A 9,696-nucleotide genomic window follows, 5' to 3' on the forward strand; every position below is an offset into this window, starting at 1 on the left:
TAGTAGATAACAGTTACTTTTGTTTCCATTTTAATATTTTTAAAACGGCTCAATGGACATGGATCAAAGCATTAGTAAATAATTTAAGCACTCATAATTTAACAATGGATATGGAATTAAACAGAATGGAATAACAAAACAGGATTCATGTACCTGGGATAAGGCTTGGATAATGATTATGAAATGTGGCCAATTTCTTTATACATGAGAATGGGCAAGTTGTGGGATCTTAGACCAATCTGAGGTCCTGTTCCTGTAAACCATATTCAGCAAGACTACATTCGCTTGACTGATGATCCTGTTTTCATTTTCCCCATTTCTCCTTTTACTGTTCGGTCCAAATTACACTCAAGCTATTCCTCTACCATGAATATTTTGTATCTCAAGTCATAAATCATACTCTATGTACACTTTGCCAATGACAAACATATGCTTTCCAAATGTTAACATCATATGAAGTATCTCTCAATATAGGAACAGGGCTCAGCATGGAACTGCTGAGAATTGTCAACTGTGATACCCCTGATATGAGGTACTCTTTAATAAAATGTAGGAAACATGACAAATTTTCCCTACCGACTGTAGAAAATTGATTCCATCCAAAAAACTACCGACTCGGATGAGTTGAAGAAATAGTACAGACAATACACTCAACTAAGTTCTACTTGAATCTGTAACAATAAGATCATCTAAATTAAATGCTGTTATTCCTGGGACTCAAATTTCTGTATAGTGTGCACCTTTTGTTTCCCTGATGAAGCTGGTATGATAGGATTGCTCAAGAAGGGGAAGAAGAAAGGATAGCTCAATCCAAAACCCGCATAAAGATTTCAGTTGTAGGGAGTTGAGGTGATTCCATATCTGCCATATATCCAGTGGTGATCCAAACACCAGCATAAAAGAGTGGATATTTGTTAAAAGTTTCAAAAAAGAGATAGGAACAATCAAGCGTTGCTGATAGTCCAGGCATTACTAGAGAGATCAATCAGATTAATTTCCCACATAATGTATTTATGTGCCAAATCAACAAGTAAACGTGAATAATGGCTAATTCCCATTTCCCAACCATAATTGATACATACTGTACAATACGCTATGATAGACACATCATATTTTGAACCTTTGGTCCTAAAAACCAAGATAAACTGGCAATGTATTATTATATTTATTTTACACAAGATCTCAATATTTATACCGTAATTTTATATTGTATCCCAATGCCTCTTAAAATTGTTTTTCCAAAATTTGGTAAAACTTGATCATATCACATGTTGCTTTAGAATCTGGATTTCTGCCTGTTAAAACTTCAAACCTCCTATTGTACAAGTAATAGTTTTGTTGCTGTTGTTGCATCAACGGTTTTCGAACCACCGCCGGTTGTAAGAAATGGCCAACAGAGAGGATTCTTGTCATGCATGAGGTCTATTTACATCAAGAGTTATTGTCTTGTCATAGCTTTGATTTCTCTCCAAAAATGACCCGAGAATTTTCCAGCTGGCAATCTGATTTGGAACCCAAAATGACACCAAATGTTTCTCAATTCATTCTTGAATCCCCTTCCTAGCAGATGTTCAGGTGGGTCCTACACCGCTGGGAAAAACAAGAAATATCACCATTAGTTGACGAGCTCCGGTAGAACCAATATTTCAATATGTTCACCCCGTGCAAGGCATAAAGTGCAAATAACTGATACATGCTCTATTAAGATAAATATAGTAAAAAATCTCTGTCAATGGTATGAACAGAAATTAATTAAGACAGCTTGCTAAACAACAATATGTAGGAAAAATGACATTCATCATGTAAATTGGCTGTTAACTTGTCTGAAATGAGCATGGGAAAAAAGCGAAATGCTAATAGATGTATGCCGTAGAGCTATTTTTGTAATTTTACTTTTCCTTTTTCTATATCTCTCATGTATATTAATGGCAGATCTGCCCTTTTACAACTTAATATAAATATTTCTTTTAGGGTGTCGACTGACATAAGTAGTCACACCCACCATTCGGCTGTGTTGTCTCCCTCTCTCTTTCTCTTTCCTAGTTTTTCGATCTGACTCTGACATGGTATCAGAGCAGGTCACGATTTGATTTGCGAGTGACTACTTCCTCACCTCTTTCTTATTTGTTATCTAGAGTATTCCCTAACAGTACTTGGGAGGCTCTTGAGTGTTCTTAAATCCGATTTCTGAAGCTGTTTTTAATCAGAACTCGACAGACTCTGTTCCTGGACTATTGTGTCACCAGATTTCTCTTTCGGATTGGATCTCCCTCTAGAAGCAACGGATCAGGCTGAAACTTTAGATCTAGTGTCGCCCAAGGCAGATCTACTGTTTCCATTGGTTTGGTTTGAATCAAATTTGATCTAGAAGGGTTTTGGGCCACTTCAGAGTTCGACAGGCCCTTACAGTTTCCTTTTTTAGACATTGATTGAAAGGTACTTCATTATTCTACTGTTTTTGAACATTTCTCTTTGTGGTTTTTCTTGCTCTCGTGATTCAATGGCATCAGAAAGAATGGAAGTTCTCCCCATCAAATTTAATGGTACGAACTATACACTTTGGAAATTCAATTTCCAATTTCATGTGGAGGTGAAAGGTCTCTAGGGATATTTGGATGGATCAGTAGTTAAACCTAATGATTCGGACATCAAGGGTCTTAATCAGCGGAGAATTGATAATGCAAAAAGTGCACCTTGGATCTTAGGATCCATTGAAATTGACATTACAATTCCTATGAGAGGATACATGACTGCCTGTGAGATGTATGAGTATCTCAAAAGAGTTTATCAGCAAGCAAACACCTCAAGACAGTACTAGATAGAGGTTGACATCTTCTCCTATTATCAAGGAGAAAGAAAGGTCCAAGAGTACTATGGGTTTATTAACCTTTGAACCGAATATGAGCTTGTTCACATGGGGAATGGTCTTTTAGAATGTTGTGTGAAGTATATGAAAGAACATTTTGATAGAAGAATGATTATGCACTTCCTAATGCATCTCAAACCTAAATTCGATGTTGTTAGATCTAGTATCCCGAGTTGAGGAACACTTCCTGACTTGGATACTATTCTCGGTGAAATTCCGAGGGCCGAAACCAGATTTGTCACACAAAGTACTTTGGATGGAAGGAAGGAGTCTAACATTGATATGGTCTTTCTAGCAATAAAACCGAAATGAAAGAATGACTTTTCTAAAATACAATGCTATGAATGTAAGGAGTTTGAACATGTTGTTTCTCACTGCAAGAAAGAATACATGCACCTACTGTAAACAGGTTGGCCATATTATCACTGAATGCCCCACTCGACCTCATAAAAGAAGTGGATCAAATTAGAAGAAAGGAAGCTACAAGGCTTATCAGACAGGTGTAGATGGATCAGATGCAACATCCTCCATTACTTCCATGACTGGGCAGAATGATACCTCAAGTAGCATGTCTGAAGAATGAATTTGACAACTCATGTCCCCTGTTATTTCTTTAGCCTTCTCTTCTATGGGCCTATCTGGTAAGTCCCCTACCTACTATCCCTCACCGAACCATCTATGGTACATTGACTCAGGAGCCTCTAACCATATGACAGGGGCCACTCTTAGACAATGTCCTAAACCCCATCTCCCCAATAAACACATTGTTACTACTAATGGTGAGAAATTAGATATACTTGGATGTGATGATCTATATTTATCTACTTCTAAGTCATCTCCATTTCATTTGTCCAAAACCTTATTTGTACCTAAGCTTACCACCAATTTAATTTTTCTTAGCTAATTCATAGAGGAAGGTAACAATGTCTTATTTATTTCTGATGGTTGTTTGATACAGGACTGACAAATTGGGGAGGTGAAGGGGAAGCGGCCTACACTGGGAAGACTCTTTGCTCTAGAATTTGAGAAGAATAAAACTGTGTCTGCTTCTACTTCATGTTTGATTTCTACTACTTCTAGTTTTGAATATGTTAATTGTAATAAAGATTGACAGTTGTGGCATAAACGACTGGGCCATCCTTTTTCTAAGAAATTTGATCAATTGTTTTCCTCTAGTAGTTTGCCTGTTTCTAATGTTTCTCTTAAAAATGTGAATAAAGACTGCATTACTTGTGGCTTATGTAAGAGTTATATTTTGCCTTTTCCTTCTCATTCTGAACATGCAACAATCTCTTTTTATTTAATACATAGTGATGTTTGGTCGTCTCTAGTTGTCTCACGGATGGGTTTTAAATATTTTGTGACCTTTATTAATGACTGCACTCATTTCACTTGGGCCTATTTTCTTCGAAAGAAATATAAAGGTACTTTGTATTTCAACACTTTCAGACTTATGTTGCCACTCAGTTTAATGCTCGAATTTGTGTGCTACAAACGGATTCAGGAGGAGAGTATATTGATAGAGATTTCCAAAACTACTTAAAACAACATGGAATTCAAACCCAAAAGTCTTGTCCAGGCACCCCACAACAAAACAGGGTTGCAGAAAGGAAAAATGGGCATATCTTGAGTGTAGTCAGAACCCTTTTGCAGGATTCCCATGTACCCTCTTGGTTTGGGGTGGAGGCGGCCAACACTGCTGTGTATCTCATAAATCGTCTTCCGTTATCAGTTTTGAACAACACCTCTCCTTTTCAATCCCTTTTTCACAAATCCCCAGACCTATCAATGCTTAAAGTATTTGGATGTGCTTGTTTTGTCCACCTTCCACCCCATGAACACACAAAGTTAACTACACAAGCAGCTTTGTGCTTCTTTATTGGGTATAGCTCTGAACATAAAGGGTATCTTTGCTATGACCCTTTGGTTCGTCGTCTTTGAATTTCTTGTAATGTAGTTTTTCTTGAAAGTGTCATTTTTTGAACATATTGTGAAGTTCCCAGCTCCTTCTGTTTTTTTGCTGCATAGTTTTGATTTTACAAGTACATTGGATACTCCATTATCACCTCCGCAGCAACTTCAAACCTGCTTCAGGAAACAACGACCTTCTTTAGTCTCCATCCACCCCTCTGCTCCGCATCCAGTTGATGATCCGATCACTCCAGCTACCTCAATAAGTGTTCAAGACCTTCCCTCTGAACCTATTGCTCCTACTTTACGTTGTTCCTCTAGAATTTCTCGTCCATCTAACCGTTATGGTTATTCACCAGACCATAGCTCCTTTTTTTCCATTTTATCTACCATAGACATTCATAGATCTTATCAGCAGGCTGTAGCAGAACCACACTGGAAAGATGCAATGGATTCAGAGATTCAGGCTCTTCAGGAGAATGACACCTGGGACCTAGTCAAAGCTCCACCTGAGACATCTCTCATAGGAAGCAGATGGGTCTATTCTGTGAAACTAAAATCTGATGGAAGCCTAGACAAATACAAAGCTAGGCTTGTTGCACAGGGTTACAAACAGGAATATGGGATAGACTATGAGGAGACGTTTGCTCCTGTAGCTAAGATGACCACTGTACGACTTTTGATGGCTGTCTGTAGTCAAACAGTGGACAATTCATCAAATGGATGTCAAGAATGCTTTTCTCTATGGGGAATTGAAAGGGACAATTTACATAAAGCCTCCTCCGGGATATTGTACAGATCCACAGATTGTTTGTCGTTTGAAAAAGTCACTTTATGGCCTAAAGCAAGCTCCTAGGGCCTAGTTTGAGAAGTTCAGATCTGTCATCACTAACGTTGGCTTTGTTCAGAGTTCTTCTGATTACTCCTTGTTCATCCTAAGGCAGAAGCAAGGAGTAACGATATTACTCCTTTATGTTGATGATATACTCATTATAAGGGATGACATAGAATGAATTTATAGGCTACAATAGTTACTTAGTGAATCCTTCAAGATGAAGGACTTGGGACCGCTGACATATTTCTTGGGCCTTGAGATGAACAGAAATTCTCAAGGCTACTTTGTTAATCAACAGGAGTATGTGGCTGATCTGGTTAAACTGGCAAATCTTAGTGATTCTAAGATTGTTGACACTCCACTAGAACTGAATCTGAAACTCAGCAAAGATGATGGATCTCTCATTAAAGATCCTACCCTTTATCATCAGATAGTGGGCAGTTTAATCTATCTCACCATGACTCGGCCGGACATATCTTATGTAATTCATATAGTAAGTTAGTTTGTGTCTTCTCCGAGACAACCACACTTATCTGCAGCTCATCAGATTATAAGATATGTATGGGGCACACTATCACATGGGTTATTCTTCTCCTCATCAATCTCCCATTCATCTTATGGCCTATGTAGGTGCTGATTGGGCTGGATGCCCTGACACCCAACGGTCCACAATTGGCTGGTGTGTCTTCCTAGGAAACTCCCTTATCTCATGGAAGTGCAAGAAATAAGCTACTATGTCCAAATCTTCCACTAAAACTGAATACAGGGATATGTCTTCCGTGTGTAGTGAGATCATATGGCTTCGAGCTCTTCTATTTGAAATACTAAGTGAGCCACTATTGTCTGTTCCTCTTTATGCAGACAACATCAGTGCAATCAAAATTGCATCCAACCCCGTCTTCCATGAGCGCACCAAAAACATAGAAGTTGATTGCCACTTCATTTGCGACCTCCTTCTTGAGGGTACCATATCTCTTCTTCATGTCTCCTCTGGGCTCCAACTGGAAGACTTGTTAACTAAAGCAATGACACGAGCTCGTCATCTATTTCTCATGGACAAACTAATGCTTATTCCTAGGCATCAATTTGAGGGGGAGTGTAGTGATAGTGAAATCTAGCCATAGGGCTATTTTTGTACTTTTATTTTTCCTTTTTGTATATCTCTCATATATACTAAGGGCAGATCTTTCCTTTTACAACTTAATATAAATATTTCTTTTAGGGTGTCGATTGACACAAGTAGTCACACCCACCATTCGGCTGTATTGTCTCTCTCTCTCTCTTTCTCTTTCTCAGTTTTTCGATTTGACTCTGACATTATGTAACACTATTTTCATGTGAACATGAGAAATCCATAATCCCTAATTGAGAGGAATAAGAAATGAAACCCTTTTACATTGTTAGTCCTCTCTTTTACTTTCCCGGGGTAGGAAACTACCCTTGATGTTATCTGTACCTAATGTTTCTTTATCAAGTTCATCATTTGCCTATCATAGGGTCCACAAATCAACTTCAACTTAGCATAATCCTACATAATCAAAGATACACAGCCCATGTCTAGAGCCATAGGGAATGCTCCAAAAGCCACTGGAGACATCCAATGATGTTTAGAAAGCAAACAAAATTTTCAAATTTTAAAATTTTTTTAGAAACTTGAGGACCTCAATTTAGGTTTAAATCAGCAAGGCCTCAAAAATAACAATGTCATATCATTTAGTGGGATTGCGTTTTAGCAGACATTAGAAACTATAATTTAGAAAATAAGAAAAAATATCTGCTACTAATAGATCACCTCTATGGTTACCTGCAGCAATGGCTAAAACGCTGTAACCTCTATTAGGGGCGGAGCCAGGTTTTTTTTTTTTTTTTTGTTGGGCAGGGGAGGGGGGGAACAATAAGGACTATTAATCTATTATATTAATAATATAGGTGGGGAACTTTGAGTCATAAGAGGGGACCAAGTCCCCTTCCCCCACCCTTTTTTTACCCCTAACCTCTATAGTGCTTTATTCTTTCCCAAAGAAAACGTGCTCTGTTTCTTTCCCTTTAGTCATGATGCTCTATGTAAGACAAAGAAGAATATAAATGTAAACAGAGGAATTTTACCCTCAAAGCTTGTTCATGATATGACCAATGCTCATAGAAACAAGAAGTATAAAAAAAAAGAAAGAAAGATAACTTGAAACAGATAATACACTCATCATCATTGTCATCATGTAAGCCTTGTTCCACCTATATGGGGTCAACTACACGAATCCTCTTTTTACATTCCATTCTATTCAGTGCCATATCCATCATTAAATTACGGGTGTGTAAATAATTTTTTATTTCACCGAAGTCCTTTTTGGTCTGCCCTTAGCTCTTTTAGCTCCTTCAACTTGTAACAGATCACTTTTACTGGGTTCTGCAGATGGTCTTCCATGCATGTGACAAAACCACCTTAGTCTACTTTCTCTCATTTATCACCTATTGGAGCTACCCATGGGTTCCTTATTATGACTTCATTTCTAACCCTGCCCTTTTTAGTTTCACCAGTCATCAATCTAAGCAGCAACAGATAATAATACACTATGGAATCAATAAATTTCATAAGAATAAGAAATTAGGAACCTCAGACAAATATCTTATGTCAAAAACATAGGTGGACAACAAACAATTTTAAATAAAACAATATAAGGAAATCCATATTTTAGCATAACTTCCTTTCTAGAAACTTTCCAAATGAAAACTAATTGATTATATTGTATTATAACTCATACAGAATATACATGCAATTGCAATGTAAAGAACACCTGAACTTAATTTGTGAATGCACTTGAACTTCACCTACAGGAAATTGATTCAAATTTCTGAAATCCATTTGTTTGGAATATGAGCTATCTTAGGACAATCTTCCCTGCCTTCTTGACATCGTTTCTTTAGTAAGTCACATTTGGCATATGTAAATTATTAAGTGTGGCAGGAAGACTCTCCTCTGGAAGGGGTGATAGTTGATGGCATGCTTCAATTTGCAAATGTTTAAGAGAGGTTATAAGCCCATGTAACCCCACTAGAAGTGTCTTGGGATTTGCACAGGTGGATATTTTCAGGTGTTAAGTGTCACTGGTAGCTTCTCACCAGGAAAGGGTGAAAGTTGAGGACAGTTGCAAATGTTCAATTCTTCAAGAGATGAAAGGTTTTGTATCCCCTGGCAGGGAATTCAGATTACCACATACTTGGACAGAAAAGTGTTTTAGTGTTGAAGGCAGTTGATCTGTCAAAGACATGATTTTGGCACAGCACAAAATTTCCAAATGATGGAGAGATATGAGCTCTTGTATACCCACATCCTGCAATGTCATGAGATGGTAGCAGTGAGCCAATGATGGATTTCAGTTCCTTGAGTGCACCTAGAGGATGTAACAAGCCCTCCGGTAGGGATTTCAGCTTTCGGAAGTTTGAGATTTTCAATGAGAGAGAGGTGAAGTAAGGAAATGAGTTCAATATCCTCTCATTGCATTCATCCAACACTAATCTATGGAGAGATGGAAATTTTGGAAGGGTAGTCATCTGGGGGCAATTTATAATCATAAGCTCACTAAGGCAAGGAAATTGTCCAACTCCTATCCCATGCCATTCCTTCAAAATTTTCATGTCTTCAAGTTTTAGTGTCTCCAATGATGGGAAGCCTGTTACCTTTCCATCACCACAGAACTCATGACCAACATGCTCAAGTTCATACATGGCATCTATATACTTAAAACGTTTGAGGATTGGTAGCTGACCAAGAGATGGGAGGATTTTGCAATCGATACATTGGGAGAGATCAATCATTTCTAAATGAGAGAGTGAAATGTTTGGTGATGAATCGCCTATCCAGTTTGGGAATTTAGAGCCTTTGAGGTTTTCATGAGGTTGGAGGCCTTTGAGCACCCTTATCATCAATTTGATCCTGTGAATACAATCTACCTACATTGCAATTCTAATTAGTGAATATATGGCTTGATCTTAAGATTTTCTTCCTTCACATTGGTAATGTTGACTGAACCCTCTAGCCTATCAATAGAAAGTGTGCCTTGGAGATGCAACATGTCCTTTAGTTCTC

General features: G+C 37.9%; 1 pseudogene across 1 annotated transcript; it reads right to left on the minus strand.

Moving 5' to 3' along the window:
- Positions 1 to 1,456: 1,456 nt before the first annotated feature.
- LOC148845146 (putative disease resistance RPP13-like protein 1) lies at positions 1,457 to 9,667 on the minus strand (annotated as a pseudogene). The gene is made up of 2 exons (XR_016101793.1): positions 8,405 to 9,667; positions 1,457 to 1,590 (listed from the first exon to the last, which is right to left on the minus strand). The product of XR_016101793.1 is annotated as a putative disease resistance RPP13-like protein 1 (transcript).
- Positions 9,668 to 9,696: the final 29 nt, after the last annotated feature.

This window comes from Nelumbo lutea, chromosome 7, assembly GCF_056320005.1.
Source record: "Nelumbo lutea isolate HS-2025 chromosome 7, American lotus-T2T, whole genome shotgun sequence".
Classification (NCBI taxonomy): domain Eukaryota; kingdom Viridiplantae; phylum Streptophyta; class Magnoliopsida; order Proteales; family Nelumbonaceae; genus Nelumbo; species Nelumbo lutea.